This window comes from Triticum urartu, chromosome 5, assembly GCF_003073215.2.
Source record: "Triticum urartu cultivar G1812 chromosome 5, Tu2.1, whole genome shotgun sequence".
Classification (NCBI taxonomy): Eukaryota; Viridiplantae; Streptophyta; class Magnoliopsida; order Poales; family Poaceae; genus Triticum; species Triticum urartu.
Window position 1 is genome coordinate 82,166,083 of NC_053026.1, and position 24,693 is coordinate 82,190,775.

The window sequence follows — 24,693 nt, forward strand, 5'->3', positions numbered from 1 at the left end:
TGTTTATCATTTCCTTTTGCTCCTTGTTGGGTTCGACACTCGTACTTATCGAAAGGACTACAATAGACCCCCTATACTTGTGGGTCATCAAGACTCTTTTCTGGCACCGTTGCCGGGGAGTGAAGCGTCTTTGGTAGGTGGAATTTGGTAAGGAAAAATTTATACAATGTGCTGAAATTTACTGTCGCTTGTTACTATGGAACATAATCCTTTGAGGGGCTTGTTCGGGGTATCTTCACCCCGACCAGTAGAGCAAAGAGTTGCTCCTCAACCTACTGAACCTACTGAAAATGTTTACTTTGAAATTCCTTCTGGTATGATAGAGAAACTACTAGCTAATACTTTCACAAGTGATGGAACATTACATCCCGATTTGCACCTAATCTATGTGGATGAAGTTTGTGGATTATTTAAGCTTGCAGGTATGCCCGAGGATGTTATCAAGAAGAAGGTATTCCCTTTATCTTTGAAGGGAAAGTCATTGACATGGTTTAGGCTATGTGATGATATGGGATCATGGAACTACAACCGATTGAAATTGGAATTTCATCAGAAGTTTTATCCTATGCATCTGGTTCATCGTGATCGTAATTATGTATATAATTTTTGGCCTCACGTAGGAGAAAGCATCGCTCAAGCTTGGGGAGGCTTAATTCAATGTTATATTCATGACCCAATCATGAGCTCTCAAGAGAAATTATTATTCAAATTTTTTATGCTCGACTTTCTCTCAACAATCGCTCCATGCTCGATACTTCTTGTACTGGCTCTTTCATGATGAAGACTATTGAATTCAAATGGGATTTATTGGAAAGAATTAAAAGCAACTCTGAAGATTGAGATCTCGAGGAAGGTAAGGAGGAAGGTATAACACCTAAGTTTTATTGTGTTAAATCTTTTATGGACACCGATGTTTTCCGTGAACTTAGCACTAAATATGGACTTGACTCTGAGATAGTAGCTTCTTTCTGTGAATCCTTTGCTACTCATGTTGATCTCCCTAAGGATAAGTGTTTAAATATAATCCTCCCATTGAAGTAAAAGTAGTTGCACCTATTAAAGTTGAAGAAAAGACTATCACTTATAATGTTGATCCCGTTGTTCCTACTGCTTATATTGAGAAACCACCTTTCCCTGTTAGAATAAAGGATCATGCTAAAGCTTCAACTGTGGTTCGTAAGAGTAATACTAGAACACCTACACCTCCCGAGCAAATTAAAGTTGAACCTAATATAGCTATGGTTAAAGATCTCTTGGCCGATAATATCGATGGGCATGTTATTTACTTCTGTGATGAAGCTGCTAGAATTGCTAGACCTGACACTAAAAATAAACATAGACCTGTTGTAGGCATGCCTGTTATTTCTGTCAAAATAGGAGATCATTGCTATCATGGCTTATGTGATATGGGTGCTAGCTAGTGCAAGTGTAATACCTCATTCCTTATACAAAGAAATTATTCATGATATTGCACCTGCTGAGATAGAGGAAATTGATGTTACAATTAAGCTTGCCAATAGAGACACTATTTCACCAGTTGGGATTGTTAGAGATGTTGAAGTCTTGTGTCGGAAAGTTAAATATCCTGCTGATTTTCTTGTTCTTGGTTCCCCACAAGATATCTTTTGTCCCATTATATTTGGTAGACCCTTCTTGAATATTGTTAATGCTAAGATAGACTACAAAAAGGATGTAGTTACTATTGGTTTGGGGGATATGCCTCATGAGTTTAATTTTGCTAAATTTCGTAGACAACCCCATGATAAAGAATTGCCTAGTAAAGATGAAATTATTGGTCTTGCTTCTATTTTCGTGCCTCCTAATGATCCTTTAGAACAATATTTGCTCGACCATGAAAATGATATGTTTATGAATGAAAGAAGGGAAATAGATGAAGTATTCTTTAAACAGGGACCTATTTTGAAACACAACTTGCCTGTTGAAATCCTAGGGGATCCTCCTCCACCCAAGGGTGATACCGTGTTTGAGCTTAAACCTTTACCTGATACTCTTAAATACGCTTATCTTGATGAGAAAAAGATATATCATGTTATTATTAGTGCTAACCTTTCAGACCATGAAGAAAAGAAATTATTAAAAACTCTGAAGAAGCACTGTGCTGCTATTGGATATACTCTTGATGATCTTAAGGGCATTAGTCCCACTCTATGCCAGCACAAAAAAAAATTCGGAGAAAGACGCGAAACCGGTTGTTGATCACCAACGACGGTTAAATCCTAAGATGAAAGAAGTGGTAAGAAAAGAAGTACTAAAGCTTCTGGAGGCGGGTATAATTTATCCCGTTGCTGATAGTCAATGGGTAAGTCCTGTCCATTGTGTCCCTAAGAAGGGAGGTATTACTGTTGTTCCTAATGATAAAGATGAATTGATCCCACAAAGAATTGTTACAGGTTATAGAATGGTAATTGATTTCCGCAAATTAAATAAAGCTACTAAAAAGGATCATTACCCTTTACCTTTTATTGATCAAATGGTATAAAGATTATCCAAACATACACATTTTTGCTTTCTAGATGGTTATTCTGGTTTTTCTCAAATACCTGTGTCAAAATAGGATCAAGAAAAGACAACTTTTACTTGCCCTTTCGGTACCTTTGCTTATAGACGTATGCATTTTGGTTTATGCAATGCACCTGCTACCTTTGAAAGATGTATGACTGCTATATTCTCTGACTTTTGTGAAAAGATTGTTGAGGTTTTCATGGATGATTTCTCCGTATATGGAACTTCTTTTGATGATTGCTTAAGCAACCTTGATCGAGTTTTGCAGAGATGTGAAGAAACTAATCTTGTCTTGAATTGGGAGAAGTGCCACTTGATGGTTAATGAAGGTATTGTCTTGGGGCATAAAATTTCTGTAAGAGGTATTGAAGTTGATAAAGCTAAAATTGATGCTATTGAAAAGATGTCGTGTCCTAAGGACATTAAAGGTATAAGAAGTTGGTCATGCCGGTTTTTATAGGAGGTTCATTAAAGACTTCTCAAAAATTTCCAGGCCTCTGACTAGTCTCTTAAAAAAAGATGTTCCTTTTGTCTTTGATGATGATTGTGTAGAAGCATTTGAAATACATAAGAAAACCTTGATTTCTGCACCTATTGTTCAGCCACCTGATTGGAATTTACCCTTTGAAATTATGTGTGATGCTAGTGATTATATTGTAGGTGCTGTTCTAGGACAAAGAGTTGATAAGAAATTAAATGTTATCCAATATGCTAGTAAAACTCTAGAAAGTGCGCAAAGAAATTATGCTACTACTGAAAAAGAATTTTTAGCAGTTGTATTCACTTGTGATAAGTTCAGACCTTATATTGTTGATTCTAAAGTAACTGTTCACACTGATCATGCTGCTATTAAATATCTTATGGAAAATAAAGATGCTAAACCTAGACTTATTAGATGGGTTCTCCTGCTACAAGAATTTGATTTGCATATTATTGATAGAAAGGGAGCTGAGAACCCCGTTGCAGACAACTTGTCTAGGTTAGATAATGTTCTTGATGACCCACTACCTATTGATGATAGCTTTCCTGATGAACAATTAGCTGTCATAAATGCTTCTCGTACTGCTCCATGGTATGCTGATTATGCTAATTACATTGTTGCTAAATTTATACCACCTAGTTTCACATACCAGCAAAAGAAAAAGTTTTTCTATGATTTAAGACATTACTTCTGGGATGACTCACACCTTTATAAAGAAGGAGTAGATGGTGTTATTAGACGTTGTGTACCTGAGCATGAACAGGAACAGATCCTACGCAAGTGTCACTCCAAGGCTTATGGAGGACACCACGCTGGAGATAGAACTGCACATAAGGTATTGCAATCCGGTTTTTATTGGCCTACTCTCTTCAAAGATGCCTGTAAGTTTGTCTTGTCTTGTGATGAATGTCAAAGAATTGGTAATGTTAGTAGACGTCAAGAAATGCCTATGAATTATTCACTTGTTATTGAACCATTTGATGTTTGGGGCTTTGATTATATAGGACTGTTTCCTTCCTCTAATGGGTATACACATATTTTAGTTGCTGTTGATTACGTTACTAAGTGGGTAGAAGCTATTCCAACTAGTAGTGCTGATCATAACACCTCTATTAAGGTGCTTAAAGAAGTTATTTTTTCGAGGTTTGGAGTCCCTGGATATTTAATGACTGATGGTGGTTCACATTTTATTCATGGTGCTTATCGTAAAATGCTTGCTAAGTATGATGTTAATCATAGAATTGCATCTCCATATCATCCACAGTCTAGTGGTCAAGTAGAACTGAGTAATAGACAGCTTAAATTAATTTTGCAAAAGGCTGTTAATAGATCTAGAAAGAATTGGTCCAAGAAACTTGATGATGCATTATGGGTCTATAGAACTGCATATAAAAATCATATGGGCATGTCTCCGTATAAAATGGTTTATGGAAAAGCATGCCACTTACCTCTCGAACTAGAACATAAGGCATGTTGGGCCATTAAAGAGCTCAACTATGACTTCAAACTTGCCGGTGAGAAGAGACTATTTGACATTAGCTCACTTGATGAATGGAGAACCTAGGCCTATGAGAATGCCAAACTATTTAAAGAAAAAGTTAAAAGATGGCATGACAAAAGGATACAAAAGCGTGAGTTTAATGTAGGTGATTATGTATTGCTATACAACTCTCGTTTAAGATTTTTTTTGCAGGCAAACTCCTCTCTAAATGGGAAGGCCCTTACATCATCGAGGAGGTCTATCGTTCCGGTGCCATAAAAATCAACAACTTCGAAGGCACAAATCCGAGGGTGGTGAACGGTCAAAGAATCAAACATTATATCTCAGGTAATCCCATAAATGTTGAAACTAATGTTATTGAAACCGTAACCCCGGAGGAATACATAAGAGACACTTTCCAGAATGTTTCAGACTCCGAAAAGGAATAGGTATGTCGTACGGTAAGTAAACCGACTCCAAAACAGTTCTAATGGCAATTTTTCTCCGTTTTGGAATATTTAAGAAAATAGGAAAATAAGAAGCAGTCCGGAAAGGACACGAGGCTTCCACGAGGGTGGAGGGCGCGCCCCCTGCCTCATGGGCACCTCGTGTGCTCTCCGGACTCCGTTTTCTTGCACGATACTTCTTTTGGTCGGTAAAAATTCATTATATAATCTCCCGAAGGTTTTGACCACCGTACCACGCAAACATCCTCTGTTTTTGTTTCGAGCTGTTTCTGCTGCAGATTTAGAGCAAGATGTCATCTCAAGACTCCGACGGAGAGAGCTATGTCTCACACCTCATTGCTGACCCAAAGACCTATGGGGACCTATCTCCTTGTGATCGAACTACGGATGATGAGGAGGATGCTCATTTAAGAAGGATCAATGATTCAAGTTTGGAGGAGGAGGACGTTCCTCTACCTCAACCTAGGGATATGCACGTGAAGTTCAAGAAGTCTAGTCTCCCTAAGAGGGCTAAACTGTCTAACATCCTATCTATTCCTTCTCATTTTCGGCAGAAAAGCAAAGGAGATTTATGTGACAAGATCTTGAAGCTGGAATCGGAGGTCGATGATTTAAAGGAGCAGATTGCTCTCCTCAATTACAACATGAAAAAGCTGAAGGCATAATTGTCATCATCATCACCAACTCCTCCACCCCCGAAGAAAGAGACATAAACACATGGGTATGGGCACTCCCCTTGGCAACTGCCAAGCTTGGGGGAGGTGCCCCGGTATCGTATCACCATCACACTCCTATCTTTACCGTTTTTCTTAGTTTGATCCTTTTGGTTATATCTTGATCTAGTAGAATAAAGTTTTAGTATGATCTAGTTTTGAGTTTTGCTTTATGATCCTTCTATGTAATCGAGTCCGTGAGCTATATATAATAAAGATTAGTCATGAGTCAAGGGCTTGATTATCTTGCCATGATGTGGAGGGAATAAAAATAAAAGAGAATAGAAATAATAAAAAGAAATAAAGTGATCATATGGATCTCATGGAGAGTAATGACTTTACATATAAAGAGTATGATGAATAAAAGTTGTTGAGAGTTGACAAACATAGTTTTAGTCATTGTTGCAATTAATAGGAAGTAATAAAGAAAGAGAGGTTTTCACATATAAATATACTATCTTGGACATCTTTTATGATTGTGAGCACTCATTAAAATATGACATGCTAAAAAGTTGAGGTTGGGCAAGGAAGACAACGTAATGGGTTATGTTTTCTTACATCCGAAATAAATTATACTGTCTTGGATCAACCAACATGTTGAGCTTGCCTTTCCCCCTCATGCTAGCCAAATTCTTTGCACCAAGTAGAGATACTACTTGTGCTTCCAAATATCCTTAAACCCAGTTTTGCCATGAGAATCCACCATATCTACCTATGGATTGAGTAAGATCCTTCAAGTAAGTTGTCATTGTTGCGAGCAATAAAAATTGCTCTCTAAATATGTATGATTTATTAGCATGGAGAAAATAAGCTTTATATGATCTTGTGATGTGGAAGAAATAAAAGCGACGGACTGCATAATAAAGGTCCATATCACAAGTGGCAATATAAAGTGACATTCTTTTGCATTAAGATTTCGTGCATCCAACCATAAAAGCACATGACAACCTCTGCTTCCCTCTGTGAAGGGCCTATCTTTCATCCTTGCCTTATACTTTATACAAGATTCATGGTGATTTTCACCTTTCCTTTTTACATTTTATCCTTTGGCATGCACAATGTGTTGGAAAGATCCTGATATATATAGCTAATTGGATGTGAGTTTTCATGAACTATTACTGTTGAGATTACCCTTGAGGTAAAAGGTTGTGAGGCAAAACTATAAGCCCCTATATTTCTCTGTGTCCGATTAAAACTCCATACCCATAAGTATTGCGTGAGTGTTAGCAATTGTGAAAGACTAAATGATAGTTGAGTATGTGGACTTGCTGAAAAGCTCTTATATTGACTCTTTCCAATGTTGTGATAAATTGCAATTGCTTCAATGACTGAGATTATAGTTTGTTAGTTTTCAATGAAGTTTCTGATTCATACTTGAAATTGTGAATGAATTGTTACTTTAGCAGAATAAATCATATGACAATATATATATATACATGTGTTGCCGTTATAAGAATGATCATGATGCCCTCATGTCCATATTTTGTTTTATCGACACCTCTATCTCTAAACATGTGCACATATTTTTTCGATATCGGCTTTCGCTTGAGGACAAGCGAGGTCTAAGCTTGGTGGAGTTGATACGTCCATTTTGCATCATGCTTTTATATCAATATTTATTGCATTATGGACTGTTATTACACATAATGTCACAATACTTATGCCTATTCTCTCTTATTTTACAAGGTTTACATGAAGAGGGAGAATGCCGGCAGCTGGAATTATGGGCTGGAAAAGCAGCAAATATTAGAGACCTATTATGCAGAACTCCAAAAGTCCTGAAACTTCACAGGAGCACATTTTGGAATATATAAAAAATACCGGTGAAAGAATTAACCAGAGGGGGCCCACACCCTGGCCACAAGGGTGGGGGCGCGCCCTACCCCCCTGGGCGCGCCCCCTATCTCGTGGCCCCCCTGGTAGGCCTCGGGTGCCCATCTTCTGCTATATGAAGTCTTCCGTCCGAGAAAAAATTATAAGCAAGCTCACGGGACGAAACTCCGCCGCCACGAGGCGGAACCAATCTAGGGCTCCGGTGGAGCTGTTCTGCCGGGGAAACATCCCTCCGGAAGGGGGAAATCATCACCATTGTCATCACCATCGATCCTCTCATCGGGAGGGGGTCAATCTCCATCAACATCTTCACCAGCACCATCTCATCTCAAACCCTAGTTCATCTCTTGTATCCAATCTTTGTCCTCAAAACCTCAGATTGGTACCTGTGGGTTACTAGTAGTGTTGATTACTCCTTGTAGTTGATGCTAGTTGGTTTATTCGGTGGAAGATCATATGTTCAGATCCTTTATGCATATTAATACCCCTCTGATTATGAACATGAATATGATTTGTGAGCAGTTACGTTTGTTCCTGAGGGCATGGGAGAAGTCTTGCTATAAGTAGTCATGTGAATTTGGTATTCGTTCGATATTTTGATGAGATGTATGTTGTCTCTCCTCTAGTGGTGCCATGTGAACGTCGACTACATGAAAATTCACCATTGTTTGGGCCTAGGGGAAGGCATTGGTAAGTCATAAGTAGATGATGGGTTGCTAGAGTGACAGAAGCTTAAACCCTAGTTTATGAGTTGCTTCGTAAGGGGCTGATTTGGATCCATATGTTTCATGCTATGGTTAGGTTTACCTTAATACTTCTTTTGTTGTCGTGGATGCTTGCAAGAGGGGTTAATCATAAGTGGGATGCTTGTCCAAGGAAGGGCAATACCCAAGCACCGGTCCACCCACATATCAAATTATCAAAGTATCGAACGTGAATCATACGAACGTGATGAAAACTAGCTTGACGATAATTCCCATGTGTCCGCGGGAGCGTTTTCCTTTATATAAGAGTTTGTCCAGGCTTTTCCTTTGCTAAAAAAGGATTGGGCCATCTTGCTGCACCTTATTTACTTTTATTACTTGTTACCCGTTACAAATTACCTTATCACAAAACTATCTGTTATCGATAATTCCAGTGCTTGCAGAGAATACCTTACTGAAAACTTCTTATCATTTCCTTCTGATCCTCGTTGGGTTCGACACTCTTACTTATCGAAAGGACTATGATAGATCCTCTATACTTGTGGGTCATCACTTCGTTAGGCACATCTTCAAAGACTGTGGCCACTCTTGATCAACCCACTCCAAGTAAGAACACTTCAGTTCATCCTATAATATTTAAAACTAGATCAGTAACAATTGTAGGGGAAATGGGTTTATAGCAACATAGAAAATCACCAATGCTTATTTTGAAAAACTAAAGAAACATGTTAATTATGACATATCTTCTCAAAAAGATCAATGTGCAAATGAAATAATTGGTACTGAGACAACAACCAAATTCTGGAACATCAGAAGCTATAATTAACTACAATGACGCTACAAGTTCTTACTCATGTACAATAAATAACAAATTGAACATTTTATGAGGAAGGTAAATATAACTGCAACAACATAGCGGCCGTGTTTGGATGACAGCAAATTGATACTAACAGGTGTGTACATGCACAAATTTAGTAACATAGAACTAATAGCACTAAGGTCATCCACTATGTATGCCAAAACTAGGGTAAAGACAACTGTACCTACATCTCGCACCGGTGCCCTGGACTGGCGAGCTGATGCAGCGGAAAAAAGTTAGGGACCCGGACTCTGGAGCACGTAGTTGCTCCGATGCCCAGTTCCTTCATGCTACAAAGATTTAGTATTTTACTGCTTGGCTGCTCGGATGTGTGGACCAAAGTTGGCTGCACAAACTACCAAAGCAGTGCCAAATAATTTTCTAATGGCACCGCTGATGAGATGGCAACAATTTAAGATACTAGGTACAAACTATGACATGATACGTCTCCAACGTATCTATAATTTTTGATTGTTCCATGCTATTATATTATCTGTTTTGGATGTTAATGGGCTTTATTTTACACTTTTATATCATTGTTGGAGCTAACCTATTAACCGGAGGCCCAACCCAAATTGCTGTTTTTTTGCCTATTTCAGTGTTTCATAGAAAAGGAATATCAAACGGAGTCCAAACGGAATGAAACCTTCGGGAACGTGATTTTTGGAACAAACGTGATCCAGAGGACTTGGAGTGGATGTCAAGAAACGAACGAGGCGGCCACGAGGCAGGGGGCGCGCCTACCCCCTGGGCGCGCCCTCCCTCCTCGTGGGCCCCTCGTGGCTCAACCGACCTACTTCTTCCTCCTATATATGTTCACATACCCCGCAAACATCCAGGAGCACCACGAAACCCTATTTCCACCGCCGCAACCTTCTGTACCCAAGAGATCCCATCTTGGGGCCTTTTCCAGAGCTTCGCCGGAGGGGGCATTGATTATGGAGGGCCTCTACATCAACTCCATGTCCCCTCCAATGATGTGTGAGTAGTTTACCTCAGACCTTCGGGTCCATAGCTAGTAGCTAGATGTCTTATTCTCTCTCTTTGGATATCAATACAAAGTTCTCCTCGATTCTCTTGGAGATCTATTCAATGTAACCTTCTTTTGCGGTGTGTTTGTCGAGATCCGATGAATTGTGGGTTCATGATCAAGTCTATCTATGAACAATATTTGAATCTTCTTTGAATTCTTTTATGTATGATTGGTTTATCTTTGCAAGTCTCTTCGAATTATCAATTTGGTTTGGCCTACTAGATTGATCTTTCTTGCAATGGGAGAAGTGCTTAGCTTTGGGTTCAATCTTGCGGTGCTCTATCCCAGTGACGGAAAGGGAAACAACACGTATTGTATTGTTGCCATTGAGGATAAAAAGATGGGGTTTACATCATATTGCATGAGTTTATCCCTCTACATCATGTCATCTTGCTTAAGGCGTTACTCTGTTCTTATGAACTTAATACTCTAGATGCATTCTGGATAGCGGTCGATGTGTGGAGTAATAGTAGTAGATGCAGGCAGGAGTCGGTCTACTTGTCACGGACGTGATGCCTATATACATGATCATGCCTAGATATTCTCATAATTATTCGCTTTTCTATCAATTGCTCGACAGTAATTTGTTCACCCACCGTAATACTTATGCTATCTTGAGAGAAGCCACTAGTGAAACCTATGGCCCCCGGGTCTATTTTCCATCATACAAGTTTCCAATCTATTTTATTTTGCAATCTTTACTTTCAATCTATATCATAAAAATACCAAACATATTTATCTTATTGTTATCATCTCTATCAGATCTCACCCTTGCAAGTGGCCGTGAAGGGATTGACAACCCCTTTATCGCGTTGGTTGCAAGGTTCCTATTTGTTTGTGTAGGTACGAGGTGACTTGCGCGTGGTCTCCTACTGGATTGATACCTTGGTTCTCAAAAACCGGGGGAAATACTTACGCTGCTTTACTGCATCACCCTTTCCTCTTCAAGGGGAAACCAATGCAGTGCTCAAGAGGTAGCAAGAAGGATTTCTGGCACCGTTGCCGGGGAGATCTACGCCAACTCAAGACATACCAAGTACCCATCACAACTCTTATCCTTCGCATTACATTATTTGCCATTTGCCTCTCATTTTCCTCTCCCCCACTTCACCCTTGCCGTTTTATTCGCCCTCTTTTTCCATTCTCCTTCTCTTTTCCAGTTTGCCTATTTTGCCTGTTTCTTGTTCGCTTGTGTGTTGGATTGCTTGCTTGTCACGATGGCTCAAGATAATACTAAATTGTGTGACTTTGCCAATACCAACAATAATGATTTTATTAGCACTCAGATTGCTCCTCTTACCGATGCTGAATCTTGTGAAATTAATACTGCTTTGCTGAATCTTGTCATGAAAGATCCATTTTCTGGCCTTCCTAGTGAAGATGTCGCTACCCATCTAAACAACTTTCTTGATTTGTGTGATATGCAAAATAAGAAAGATGTGGATAATGATATTGTTAAGCTTAAGCTATTTCCGTTTTCACTTAGAGATCCTGCTAAAGCTTGGTTTTTGTCTTTGCCTAAAAATAGTATTGATTCATGGAATAAGTGCAAAGATGCTTTTATCTCTAAGTATTTTCCTCCCGCTAAGATCATCTCTCTTAGGAACGATATTATGAATTTTAAGCAACTTGATCATGAGCTTGTTGCACAAGCTTGGGAGAGGATGAAATTAATGATACGTAATTGCCCTACACATGGTTTGAATCTTTGGATGATTATACAAAAAAATTATGCCGGATTGAACTTTGCTTCTAGAAATCTTTTAGATTTGGCCGCGGGAGGCACTTTTATGGGAATCACTTTAGGAGAAGCTACCAAACTCCTAGATAATATTTTGGTTAATTATTCTCAATGGCACACTGAAAGATCTACTAGTAAAAAGGTGCATGCAATTGAAGAGATTAATGTTTTGAGTGGAAAGATGGATGAACTTATGAAATTGTTTGCTAATAAGAGTGCTCCTATTGATCCTAATGATATGCCTTTGTCTACTTTGATTGAGAATAATAATGAATCTATGGATGTGAATTTTGTTGGTAGGAACAATTTTGGTAACAACGCGTATAGAGGTAATTTTAATTCTAGGCCGTTTCCTAGTAATTCCTCTAATAATTATGGTAATTCCTACAACAATTCTTATGGAAATTATAATAAGATGCCCTCTGATTTTGAATCTAGTATTAAAGAATTTATTAGTTCACAGAAGAGTTTCAATGCTTTGATTGAAGAAAAATTGCTCAAGATTGGTGAGTTGGCTAGGAACGTGGATAGAATTTCTCTTGATGTAGATCCTTTGAAACTTAGATCTATTCCACCTAAGCATGATATCAATGAGTCTCTCAAAGCTATGAGAATTTCCATTGATGAGTGCAAAGAAAGAACCGCTAGGATGCGTGCAAAAAAGATCCCTTTGTGAAAGCGTGTTCTTCTAGTTTTCATGATAACTAGCACAAATGCCCGTGCGTTGCAACGGGTACAAAAATTGACATATATTAATTAAAGCAAATATGCATTCCACATACTAATCAACTGCATCATTCAAGATTTCTTTTATCCATCCTAGCTACTTGAAATTGTAAAAAAAGAAATACAATTCGACTCTTTTTCCATGAGTAGCTGATTGGCATGACTGGTAACTAACAATGGTGAAAGCAAATGCTCAAATTACCAATAACATGTATCTAGTCTCATAATACAATAATTAATTAATCTAACTCCAAAGAGAAGGCATAAATATGTAACTGGACAAGATATAACAGGGCAGGATTAATCCCTACATGGCTATTAATGGAAGTAAGCAAAACTGGCACTGCTGGTGGTATGAGGTAATGAACACATTGAACTAACTAAAGTGTAAGCAGAAGCTGAATACATCATATATCTTTATGTACCTGAAAGCACCCTCAGAATATTTTCACTTCATAATAATAAATATAACAGATTAATAACAAAAATGGCCAGGAAATTTTGTTTTTTAGTACAATGAAAATATGACATTCTTTCCTAGGGAGGCATCCCTTTATGGTCTGCACAGAGAAAATCAATAAGAAATAAAGTTATATATAGATTACTAACAAAATTGACCAAGAAACTAAGTATTTTCAGTACAATGAAAACGTGGCATTGCTTGTCCTCTGAGATGCATCTCTTCATTGTCTACACAGAGAAAAGCGTTTGTAGATTTTAAAAGGCAAAGTAATATCACTACAAAAAAAGACACATCCGTGACATTTTGGGCCGAACGAATTTTTTTTTTCTTTCATACATATGACACTTCTATGACGATAATTGTGACAAAACCCGGTATCATCATAGATGTGGTGGGCTCCTACTTCTATGGCAAAAAATCATGACAAAAAATGGGCTTTTCGTCCTGGGCGGGCCGGAGACGCAGCTGCATGACATTCTTTGGGCCGTCCATGACGGAAAAAACCGTGGTAGAAGCGAGGGGGAGGAAAATTTTGGGGAGTTCCCGGTTACGGTGGGAGGTCGGGGGCCGAGCGATGCACATTTCTCTCGTACATGTACGCGCGTGTGTGCGAGGTGTTGGCTCTAACTGAACCCGAGCGAGGTGTTGGGCTCTAACTGAACCCGAGCGATTGCACTGCAGGTTACGCGTTACTGAACCCGAGCGATCGATCGATGGCTGTTAATTGAACCCGATCGAGCGATTCCTTCACTACTGCTGCTAACTGAAGCCGATCGATGGGATGAACAGTGAGCGTTGGGGGGGTGGATGAACAGTGAGCAGTGGCGTTGCCTCTGGATGAACAGGACCCCGTGGTGTGGTGGAGGGCTAGATGAACAGTAGACGGTGGAGGGGTGCCCGTGGAGGGGTGGATGAACAGGACCCCGTGGTGTGGAGGGATGGATGAACACTAGACGGTGGAGGGGTGGTTGAACAGGACCCCGTGGTGTGGAGGGCTGGATGAGTAGTAGACGGTGGAGGGGTGGTTGAACAGTAGCCAGTGGAGTAGCGCGCGGTGGAGGCTGGATGAACAGGAGCCCGTGGAGGCTGGATGAACAGGAGCCCGTGGAGGCTGGATGAACAGGAGCCCGTGGAGGCTGGAGGAGGTCGACGGTGGAGATGAACAGTATCCCATGGAGTCCTGTTTTACGGTACGCCACACCCCTCCCGATGAACAGGACCCCATTCGACCGTAGCGCTCCAACACAAGTCTGTTTCCTCCGTTTTGCGGTACGCCACACCCCTCCCGATCAACAGGACCCCCGTTTCGACCGTAGGAGGTCCGTTTCCTCCGTTTTGCGGTACGCCACACCCCTCCCGATGAACAGGATCCCGTTTCGAACGTGGCCGGTCGAACACAAGGCCGTTTCCTCCGTTCTGCGGTATGCCAGGCCTCGTTTCCATCGCCTGTTCTGTCCAAGCCCTCCCGATGAACACGACGCATTCTGTTGCCTCCCCATGAACACGACGACGACACTATTTCTCCGTTCCGACCCAGCCATGTACACGAGCCCTCACCGTACGTATGCGCGAGTAGGCGTTCGAGACCCCGCCTGTATGTACACATACGTGGCCGTATTTTCTTTCTTGCACCCTGACCGCTGTACGTACGTGTACATGCTACATGCGCGCCTCTACTACGACACTTGCACGCCTCTACATCGACTAGTATATATGTACGTACACGTTTGTGACCAAAATGACAATGCTACGTATGCTTCGACCAGGTGGGTCCCGACTGTCAGGCACTTCCTTGCGTGTGAAGATGTAGCTGGTGGGTCCCAGCAGTCAGGGGGGTAAATCGTTTTGTTTTTTTGCCCGGACGCACTTCCTTGCATGTGAAGGTGTAGCTGGTGGGTCCCAGCAGTCAGGGGGGAAACGTTTTTTTCGTGAAATATGGTGGCCCATCCGGTCAGTCCCCGCTGTCAGGTGGAGGAATAATTATTTTGCACGTAATAAGGAGGCACTTCCTTGCTGCAGCCGTGGACCTAGCTGTCAGCCTCTCCATGTACAGTCCACGTCCGATGGAAGTCATTCCTTGACCGCGTTGACCACGCCACACCGAGAGTACCAGGGCGATGGACGACGGCGAGGCCTAGGAAGGGGACGACGGGGAGCCGGGGAAGACGCGGCAGTGGAAGCCCACGTGGAGAGGAGTACGAGGGTTCACTAGTTCGGCTGCAGTGTGAGGCTGCCATCGCCGCAGGGCCTGGCTAGCGGTGGGAATAGTAGGGGGCGGTGAGGCCTCCGCGGCAGCACAGCCGGCCACGGGAGACAGGAGCATGCGGCACGACTGGCGCTACTTTGGGCGGCTGGAGCAAGAAGACCAGAGGTTGAAGAAGCACTACGGCCGTTGGATGGACATCGTACGGTCACTGGAGCTAGAATCGTTTATATTGACTAAATTTGACAAAGGCCCCCGTCCCAGTCAACTTAGTAGGCCCACAAGTCAGCCGCCCACCATGGTGGGTCCCAGCTAGCAGGGGGAGTATTCATTTTTTTGTGCGTAATAAGGAGGCACTTCCGGTGGGTCCGAGCTGACAGTGGGGGGAACGTTTTTTTTGCGAAATACGCTGGCCCGTCCGGTGGGTCCGAGCAGTCAGGGGGGAAACGTTTTTTTCGCGAAATAAGGTGGCCCGTCTGGTGGGTCCCTGCTGTAAGGTGGAGGAATAATTATTTTGCGCGTAATAAGGAGGCACTTCCTTGCGGCCGCTTGGACCCAGCTGTCAGCCTCTCCACATACAGTACTCTTCCAATGGAAGTCGATCATTGACCACGTTGACCACGCCGCACCGAGAGCACCAGGGCGGTGGTCTGGACGACGGCGAGGCCTAGGAAGGGGACGACGCGGAGCCGGGGAAGACGCAGCAGTGGAAGCCCGCGTGGAGAGGAGTATGAGGGTTCACTAGTTCGACTGCGGTGTGAGGCTACCGTCGCTGCAGAATAACAGGGGGTGTGGGTGAGTGGAGGTCTGGCCTGGCCAACGGTGGGAGTAGTATGGGGGCGGTGAGGCCTCCGCGGCAGTACAGCCGGCCACGGGAGGCAGGAGCAGGCGGCACGACCGGTGCTGCTTTGGGCGACTGGACCAAGAAGACTAGAGGTTGAAGAAGCACTATGGCCGTTGGATGGACATCGTACGGTCCCTGAAGCTAGAAACATTTATTATTGACTAAGTTGACAAAACCCTTGGTACGCTCCAACTTAGTAGGCCCACAGGTCAGCCTCCGAAACGGTGCGCCCCAGATGTCAGGGGGAGGAATCATTTTTTGGGCGGCCGAAGCTAAGAATATCCGAGATTGAAGAAGAAGCACGACATCCGTTGGATAGACATCCAACGGCCACTGCTGCTAGAACCGTGTGTTGACTATAATAAGTTGGCGAAGCCTTGCATACGCGTCAACTTATTTTTTTAGGGGACACATCACTTAGTAGGCCCACAAGTGTGTGGCAGAGAACTTATAGCCCATTTGCGTTTTGTAAGAATGTACAACCCATTTTGGAATTCTAATGGAATTTACAACAGCCCATTTACAGTTTGTTAAAAGTACAACCCATTTTCTAGTTAGGACAATGATTAATAATTTCAACCAACCGTTGAAGACAGAATTCAATAAAATTTCCCACATTTTGATGGGCTCCGAAATATTTTTATCCCAAAATTTCTAGTCCGATTAAATATAAATTTGTATTAAATAAAAATCCAACGAAATATTGCGCGCGCAACAATGAAAATTTAAGATTTTCAAAATCCATAAACAATATTTTATAAACTAATTTCGTGTTTGGTACATTTTTTTATAATTGCTGCCCAGTTTTTATAATGTGACGCCCCGAGACCAATGCTCGAGAAGACTTCCATGTGTTCCGGGTTTCGCCGTGTGTTTCATTTGTGCCCGCCCTTTTATTTGTGCATTGCATCATGTCATCATGTCATCATGTCATAAGTCTTTTGTATCTCACTAAATAAATTGCATGGATCTTCGGTCCATTTAAATCGAGGGAATTCCCATGGTGATTCTCTTTATAACATATCCTCCCAATATTAGGGAGCTAAATAAAAACATTCCATTTGTTTGGATTTACCGTAACACTCGTGCAAATAATTCCTCATTTCTATTCCTCTTCGAGTTTGACCTTCAAACCTTGCCAATATCTCTCATCTCTTTTATCGAGGCTCCTCCAAAAACCTCAACATTTTTGGACACTTCTGAAACCAAGCCCTAGTTCAAACCCATTTGAATTAAATTTAAATGAGTTTGAATTAAACTCTTCTATTTCGCATGAAACTTCTTTTCTTGAACTAAGTATAATTCTTAGACTCAGAAGGAGAAGTTTCAGCATTTTCTAAAACCCCCTAGCTATTTCTTTCCTTCCTTTTTCATTCTGTCTACTTTTCTGTTAATGGGAAATAGCAAAGGTTGGCCTTTTGATCCGAAGCGGCAACTGGCCGGCCCATCTGCAAGTCCAGCCGACCCCCTCCTAATCCCTCTCTAAGGCCCTGACCTTTTGCCTCTCCACTGGGCCGGCCCAAGGCTAAAGCCCACCCGAACCATTTCTAACCCTAGCCGCCGGAGAGGCCTATGCTCGATCCCCTCTTCGTTCCTCCTCCAGCCGCCTCCTCACCCTCTCGCTCGATCCCATCCGCCCGCAGCCTCTCCTTCCCTCGACCCCCACTCTCTCCTCTTGTCTCACTGCTCGCACCGCCAGGAAGGAACGCGCACGCCCGATCCTTTTCTCTCCCTCTCCATCCCTTGGGCCGCCGAGCTCCACCAGGAAGACCAACCCCGCGCCGACGACCCTGCAAGCTGCTGCCGCACGCCAAGTCCCGCGCCGCTGTCGTCTTCACGACCTGCTTCGGTCCCTGCCGCGCCCCTGCATCGAGCAGCCAGAGCCGCTCGTCGCCGGACCCCGTCCGTTGCTGCCTGGATCCGTGCGTTCGCCACCGTTGGCTACCTCAAGGAGCGCCACCGCCCCGCAGCATATCCTGCTCTCTTTGACCTTGGACAGGGACCCCGACGACCCCATGGATGGCCGGCTCCGCCAAGCATCCCACTGCTTCATCACGGCCTTGCCTCTCCTCTCGTGCCCGACGCCGCAGGCGCACCAAGGGCGCCTCCCGTGGCTGCCGTTGCGCGCTGCTGCGCTTCTCCTTCTCCCAGGTGCCGTCGCCGTCCAAGACTAGCAGGAAACCGCAATGCCTTTTGCCTCCTCATCCGCGCTCTGCTTGTCCCAGACCTCCCCTGCAAGCGCGTGCCACCGTGCTGAGTCCCCGCTCGCCTCCTCTGCTTCGCTTCAGCACGAGGATGAGCCCCTGCCTCCGCCTCCCACCGAGTTCGGGTGGTCCCTGTTCAAGCCGCCTATGACCCGTGCTTCTCCGTGGCTTTGTGTTGGACTGTCAAGACCGTCAAGACCATATGCGCCCGAACGACTACAAAGTTTTGCGTCAAGTACCTCTACTGTCATCATCAGAATCCCATGAACGCCAAGTACCCCGACGCCCGACGCCAAGAACCACTACCATCGTCGAAGACCCGTGTAACGCATGCGTCAAGTACCTCTTCGGAAGACCCGAACGTCTACGAACCGTGTACGACTACCATCGACGAAGACCGCGAGTACAACTACTTCCCAATACGGCGCCAAGTTCCACCACCAACGCGCGTGTTGGATCCACCAAGTACCGCACCGGAACGCCAAGTACATGGATATGCCAAGTTCCCCTCCTAACATGTACGAATACGCCCGGTGATGCGACAAGTACCCCGATAACGTGTACAACTACTCCGGCAAGATCGGACCAACAAGCATCCCGATGTCGTGTGAACCACTACCGTCACCTCAAAGACATTGGAGTCATCTAGTACCTCTCCGAACGAACGTGAACCACTACTTCCGCTACTATCGAACCCAATCCGCTTCGAAAAAGGCACGCTTCGAAAGGTATAACCATTGACACGACCGTCCGTGGACCGAATGCATGTTATGTGATACGAGATGAACCCCGTGTTTGCAGCGTGCCCGTTTGTTACGTGCACGACCCTCGGTTGCCATGCCGCCGACACATGGGACACCCGGTATCCGGGAGCGCCCCACCATTTTTGCATGCTCCCGCCACACTTCTCTTTTGCATCGGTATCTCAATCGAGTTACTGGGAACCGGAACGTTGCCGTGGCACCGTTTCGTTATCGTCGCCGTGGCACCCCTTTTGTTTCCGCCACGATGACAAATGCTTCATAATATGCTCATGTCAACATTTTTTTCTTAAACTTGCATAAAACTTGTTCATATCATCCGCATCATGGTAACAACAATTAAAATGTTTAAAATTGTTGTTTGCTTTAAATTACTAATGCATATGGGGATTTACCGGGTTTGTTGTTTATTATATCCAGCCCCATTTAAATTGTTTAGATGGTATAATTTTGTTATGTTTCACCTCTTGACATGCTTAACAACATTTAATATTGGTGAGTTCATAACCGGGAGAGAACTAAATAATTGTCGTGGTGTTTCGTTAATATGCAATGGAGCTGCATATTGAGCTCCACTTAATTTGTAGTATTGTTTGTGCACTTTACCATGCCATGCATATTTAAAACCGGACATGCATCATACTTGGTTGTGCATCATGCCATGTTATGTGTTGGTTGTTTACTATGTTGTTTGCTTCTTTCCGGTGTTGCTTCTTCGGGTTAGTTCCAATAATGTCGCGTTTGTGAGGATTCGTTCGACTACGTCCGTTTTTATTCTTCATGGGCTCGTTCTTCTTCCTTGCGGGATTTCAGGCAAGATGACCATACCCTCGAAATCACTTCTATCTTTGCTTGCTAGTTTCTCACTCTTTTGCTATGCCTATGCTGCGATACCTACCACTTGCTTATCATGCCTCCCATATTGTTGAATCAAGCCTCTAACCCACCTTGTCCTAGCAAACCGTTGTTTGGCTATGTTACCGCTTTGCTCAGACCCTCTTATAGCGTTGTTAGTTGCAGGTGAAGATTGAAGTTTGTTCCTTGTTGGAACATGGAGATGTTGTTCCTTGTTGGAACATGTTTACTTGTTGGGATATCACAATATATCTTATTTAATTAATGCATCTATATACTTGGCAAAGGGTGGAAGGCTCGGCCTTATGCCTGGTGTTTTGTTCCACTCTTGCCGCCCTAGTTTCCGTCATATCGGTGTTATGTTCCCGGATTTTGCGTTCCTTACGCGGTTGGGTATAATGGGAACCCCTTGACAGTTCGCTTTGAATAAAACTCCTCCAGCAAGGCCCAACCTTGGTTTTACCATTCGCCACCTAGCCTCTTTTTCCCTTGGGTTAGGCCAGCCCAAGGGTCATCTTTATTTTAACCCCCCAGGCCAGTGCTTGTCTAAGTGTTGGTCCGAACTGAGTAGACTGCGGGGCCACCTCGGGGAAACTTGAGGGCTGGTTTTACTCGTAGGATGTCTCATCCGGTGTTGCCCTGAGAACGAGATATGTGCAGCTCCCATCAGGATGTCGGCGCATCGGGCGGCTTTGCTGGACTTGTTTTACCATTGTCGAAATGTCTTGTAAACGGGATTTCGAGTCTGATTGGGTCTTCCCGCTAGAAGGAATATCCTTCGTTGACCGTGAGAGCTTGTGATGGGCTAAGTTGGGACACCCCTGCAGGGATTTGAACTTTCGAAAGCCGTGCCCGCGGTTATGGGCAGATGGGAATTTGTTAATGTCCGGTTGTAGAAAACCTGAAGTTGACCTTAATTAAAATGCATCAACCGCGTGTGTAACCGTGATGGTCGCTTTTCGGCGGAGTTCGGGAAGTGAACACGGTGTTGGAGTTATGATTGACGTAGGTTGTTCTAGGATCACTTCTTGATCATAGTTTATCGATCGTGCTTTACCTTCTCTTCTCGCTCTCATTTGCGTATGTTTAGCCACCATATATGCTAGTCGCTTGCTGCAGCTCCACCTCATACCTTTACCTTACCCATAAGCTTAAATAGTCTTGATCGCGAGGGTGCGAGATTGCTGAGTCCCCCGTGACTCACAGATACTCCCAAAACCAGCTTGCAGGTGCCGATGAGTTCGTGCAGACGACGCAACCAAGCTCAAGGAGGAGCTCGATGAAGATCTTGTCCTTCGTGTTGTTTCGTTCTAGTTGATCAGTAGTGGAGCCCAGTCGGGACGATCGGGGATCTGTGTAGCATTTGGGGTAGTCTTCTTTTATTTTGGTTCCGTAGTCGGACCTTGTGTGTAACTGGATGATGTAATGCTTTATTCATGTATTGTGTGAAGTGGCGATTGTAAGCCAACTATGTATCTCTTTTCCCTTATTGTATTACATGGGTTGTTTGTGAAGATTACCTCACTTGCGACATTGCTTTCAATGCGGTTATGCCTCTAAGTCGTGCTTCGACACGTGGGAGATATAGCCGCATCGAGGGCGTTACATATAATTACATCCCATTTATTATTTTTTAAAGCCCATTTTCCTGTTAAGCCTAATGCATCCCTCCTAGGAAAGATTTGCAGCCCAGCGGGGTGGAGAATAACAAGTTGACCTTGCCTGGGTATTCCTCAAAAATACGTATAGCTGGGCTAGCCATTTTCATCTTGAAAAAATTAGTATCTGGGCTGGATATCTGGTCTGGTCTAGACGGGCCACAGCCGCCCAATTAATACCCTGCTCTCCTCTAAACAACAACGAAATCATCGCCAAGAAAAACTCTGCAGTGCTCACGCCTCAAAAACACAAATACTGCTCGAGTTGCTTGGTCCCAGCTGTCGGCCGCACCTTGTGCAATTCTCTCGTTTATATTGACCGCATAGGTTGACAATGGTGTGGGACCGTGATGTCAGGAAACCAGTAGAAAGCAAAAAAATATAGTTGTACATAATAAGGAGGCACTTGTGTACGTACGGCTATGGCCCTAGTGGGTCCCTAGTGTCATCCAGTCAAAATAAAGTCATCTCCTGAATCCTCATGTTCGTTGACGATGTTAACAATGCTCGGTGCCACGGCGAGCGCAACAACTCGAAGGACAACGGAGAGGGCCTCGCGGGCCCTACGGATGGTCTGATACAGCGCCCGCTACTCATTCAGGAAGCCAGGATCATCGGACACCTATGAGCACCTTCGAGAAACTGAGATGGCATGAAACGGTAAGGCCGCGCTTGGGAGCTCTGGTTTATTTCAAACCTGTATTAACATACAAGTGCAATTTACTTGTCATCGAAAACAACACGTAAAATACAGGCGTAATGAAACCGAGGGCCTGAGGTCTGTAAGTAAAACCGGCGGGTTACGCGTGTAATTTGAGAGACCAGTGTATATTTTACGAGCACTGCTGTATGGACGACATTACCAGACGATACATGCACGACATGCGTATCATGCCATCCATGGGCAAGGCTGAAACAACAGCTAACGGCTGGATTAGCAATCGTCCGAGTGTCGTTCAACATTTTTATCATGTGTCAAGTACTTCCGATATTTTACTAGTCGAAATCGACCAACCAAGCGCCTTCGCCCGAGACCATCTGCTTTAATTTACAAGCGTCAGTTTTACAAGCGGTTTTGGTTGGAAAACGATGATCCAATCACGGCCTAATATCATGAGTTGGTCAGAAGATCATATGGTTTCACGTCTAACCTACCCGACTTGTCGTATAGGCTATGAATGAAACATTAGACGATGAACTTCTTAAGCACGAAAATAACAGAAGAGGATGATCTTCTTAACAAGCAAATCACTGGCATTAGATCGACATGCAAAACAATACGAAGCATTATTCTCAGGAGGCACGGTGAACAGCTCGTGATGCCGCATGCCACAACATTCCAAGCTCAACTTTGCAATCAAACACAAGGCCTAGCATTACATAGACAATATTTAGAACAAACTCTTAACATAGGAATATCTCAGCAGAGTAACTATTTACTTCTAAACTGAACACAGGAATAGGAAAAAACACTCAACGCTGCTCACAGCAAGGGCGTCCCACTCAAAAATATCAAATGCATGTCTTCTGGCTAACATCAATGAGCAAATTTTGACAAGGTTTTCCAATTCCAATATATTAAACTAACGTCTTCTTGCTAACATCAATGATTAAACTTTGACAAGCTTTTCCCATTCAAAATATGTAATTCCTATGAGCGTGGAGTCCTGTCGTAGCTTTTGTACTTGTTTGGGCACTTTTTGCCCAGGGCACTCCACGTGTTGTTAAATTGCCAATGGTCTCTGCAGACTAGTCATGTCACCGATGTCTAATAATACTCTGTAAAGCTTCTCGGTCATTCCTTCTGTAATGTAGCGCAAACAGTGACTGCTTCTTTCTGCAAAGTGGAACGACCAACTAGACCCAGTAATGCAGCAGTGTGCCTTACACATTGGCTCCTTTTGTGCAGTTCAACTAAAATCGAAGTCGGAATAAAACCGAGCTTTAATTTTGATATCCCTGTAAGCAACAATAGGTATAAGGGAAACAATTACTAAGAAATAATGGTTGATGACTTGTACTCCCAGAAGAAAAGCATCTACTGATCTACTTTATCTTAATGGGAAACAAAGCAGGAGAGTAGAAATTCTCCATCAGTGTGATTCATTCATATATTGACTGAGACATTATCTTAACAATGCCTTGTTTCAACATGTATAAATAATGACAAAGCTTATAAAGGGGGTGATGCTGAATTTGTTGTAACAAAGCAACAAGCATCATGTCTGGGTTGGTCCCATTTTTGTTCACTACTTAATGGGAAAAGACATCAATACAATAGCTTCAATTCATCATTTATTTAAAACAGTACCAATACAAGTAGCACAAAATCTCAAAACACACTGCACGATCATGTGGATGAAGGCAAGTACCAACCTGTCATGACGCACCCAAGATCACGTACGAATCTGCCAACACGAATAGGAAATCCAATCTCGTTTTGTGCAGTTGCACTGAAATCAAGCAAAGTGTTTCACGTAGCGAAGCAAAATGTCACAATAGCAACAAGTTGAATAGATATCCCTGTATAAACAGAGGCAAAAAAGGAATCAATTACTGGCTAATAAAGGAGGATGAAACATGCGGCCACAAAAATGGTAATCCCGCCAATCCCTAACAAGTGTTGCAGTTTTGCAATAAGATTCAGTAGTTAATTCTGAGAGTGGCATCAATTACTGGCTTATAAAGGGGGTGATGCTGAATTTGTTGTAACAAAGCAACAAGCATCATGTCTGGGTTGGTCCCATTTTTGTTCACTACTTAATGGGAAAAGACAGCAATACAATAGCTTCAATTCATCATTTATTTAAAACAGTACCAATACAAGTAGCACAATATCTCAAAGCACACTGCACAATCATGTGAATGAAGGCCTGTACTGACCTTTCATGAGACGACCAACATAAAATATGAATCTACCAACACGAATAGGAAGTCCAATCAAGTTTTGTGCAGTTGCACTGAAATCAAGCCAAGTTGCCGGTGTGACATTTAAGTTTTCTATAGCAACAAGTTGAATAGATATCCTTGTTTTAAGAGGCAAAAAAGAAAACAATTACTGGCCAATAAAGGAGGATGAAACATGCGGCCACAAAAAGAAGCATCTACCTTATCTTGATGGAAAACAAAGTATAGGACAGTAGCA